This window comes from Cucurbita pepo, chromosome 16 (genome assembly GCF_057944985.1).
Source record: "Cucurbita pepo subsp. pepo isolate OVF chromosome 16, ASM5794498v1, whole genome shotgun sequence".
Taxonomy (NCBI): domain Eukaryota; kingdom Viridiplantae; phylum Streptophyta; class Magnoliopsida; order Cucurbitales; family Cucurbitaceae; genus Cucurbita; species Cucurbita pepo.
In genome coordinates, this window is record NC_141813.1 from 5,446,810 (window position 1) to 5,449,394 (window position 2,585).

Sequence of the window (2,585 nt, forward strand, 5' to 3'; positions counted from 1 at the left end):
CGAGGTGCGGGTCTCGAATGTTCATGCGGGAGCACAGGTCTGTGTAGTGGATTCGTGGGTTGGGCTGTGTTCTGTGTATTTGGGTTTGAATGTGGGTTTTTGGGCAAATCACAGAGGAACTGGACTACTGGACTAGTTGTTGGTGGGTATCTGGTTGCTATGTTGGGTATCTGGTTACTAGACCAAACTTGGTATGAGGTTGCTTGACTGGAATGAGGTTGCTGGTATTCGAGTTTGGGTCCGAGCAGGTGGACTTCGTCTTCTCCACTCGTTTCCACCCATTTTCCTTTCTTCATTCCTCCGTATCAAAACTTTTTGTCTACATCCAGTTTCTGTTAGGATCGCACAACAACGCACACGCTCGATCTAGATGAACACATAGAACAGGATAGGGAAAAATGCAAGGAGAACTCTGGCTAAAAGGATTTTTTTTTATTGATGACTTCACGTATGTACAGTAAGAGAGAATTACAGAGAATAGAATGTACATCTTAAAGCTCTACCGGACGGGATATATATATAGTTCAATTTACTATATATAGTTTTACCAAATTTAACCATCTACTATATATAGCTATTTACTATATATAGCTTTACCCGATTTAACCATCTACTATATATAGCTATTTACCATATATAGCTTTACCGGATATAGCTTTACCAAATATAGCTTTACCGGATATAACCGTTGACCAAGTTATAAATAAGCATCAGGCTCCATAACCTAACAATTCTCCCACTTGGAGACTGATCTAGTCAACCAAGAATTTCATTCTCAAACGACCATGAGCATCTTCATGGTCTTCATGGCACCATATCAATTGAGGCTTTGCACAACCTCAATATTCCAACAACAACACATTTAGTCAACATGTTTGCTGGATTCTTCGCACCCTCTATCTTCTCCAAACACATCACCATCTTTCACTAACCTGCAAGTGAAATGGTATCGTCTTCTGTGTTTTCTCTTGAAATGATAGACCAGGTTCCTTCGCCAACTGTTTGACACTCTGACTATCTCTGTAAAGAATATCTTCGTGCTACTTCTTGCCCATTCTTCCAGATAGTCAGTCATCCATATCGTCTTCTTTCCAGCTTCAACTATTGCCACATACTCAATCTCAGTACAACGCATTTTTGAAGCCTAGACGTCGCATCATCCATGGCTTGCTCCTACTTGGCTTATCCTCCAACCGTAGGGCCTCATCAAAGGGCTCTAGTTCCCTTTCATCAGCAACAGATAGTGTAATGAAGGTACATACATATCTGGTACTCTGATAGTACAGGATGATCTTCTCAACACCAGTTCAGGTGTCACTTGCTCCACTGCTGATTCCTCCGCAACAACCTCAGGAGTTTGTTGAGCATCTGCTACAAGATCACTTGGTGATTTTCTCTGCCACTCAACCTCAACTCCCACTTGCTTTGTTGTCTTGGAACCTTGCTCCACATCTGGTTCCTCAGTAGTAGTCTTAGGAGTTTCTTGAGTATCTGCTACAGCATCACTAGGTGAGTTTCCCTGCAACTCAAGCTCAACTCCCCCTTGTTTCATGGTATTGGAACCTTCCTCCACATCTGGTTCCTCAGCAGTAGTCTCAGGAGTTTCATGAGTATCTGCTAAAACATCACTAGGTGAGTTTCCCTGCAACTCAAGCTCAACTCCCACTTGCTTCGTGATCTTGGAACCTTGCTCCACATCTGGTTCCATTTCCAACCGCACTTTCTTCAATTCTCTGGCGGTCCTTGTGAAGCTAACTCGTTTCTGCTTGCTCATAACGTAGTTCTCACAACGACCCACATCAACAGATTTCAGACCTTCTAAAACTCCTTTCGCAGCCAACCTCTTCATTCCTTTCGCGCTCATATGTTCAAGTCTATTGTGCCGTAGACTTGAATTTGAAGCACTCTCAGCAACAGTAGCTATGTTCTTACACCCTGCAGTGGTGTATAGGGTTCCAGATTTTGAGCCACGTGCTACCACCGTAGCACCCTTCATAATCTTCCATGAACCCTTCCCTAACTTTGTTGCATAACCTGTGCTGTCCAACTGACCAATAGAGATCAGGTAACTTTTGAGAGCAGGAATATATCTGACATCCTTTAATGTCCACTGATTTCATGCCGGAGTTTTTATGCAGACATCTCCTTTTCCTTTAATCTCCAAATCTTTATTGTCGGCAAGATACACCTTCTCAAAATTTTCAGACTTGAAATTTCGGAACAACTCTTTATTTGGAGACGAATGAAAAGATGCACCTGAATCCAAAATCCAGGATTCAATCGAACTTTCCGTGCTGAGGATTAGAGCATCCCCAATGTATTCTGCTGAATTTATAGAATCATCATCATCTCCAGATTTGTGATTCTGCTTCCTCTTTGGTCTTGTACAACCTCTCCGAAAGTGACCTTTTTCTCCACAATTCTAACACGTTACGTTTGGTCTATTTGGAGATTTTTCTTGGTTCTTTGATTTTGATCGCCCTTTGTTTGGGCCCTTCGGTTTACTTCTTCCCCTTCGATCAACATTGAGAGCATTGCCTGAGGAATCTCCAGTTTCTCGTTTGCGAATACTTTCGCTGAGAAAT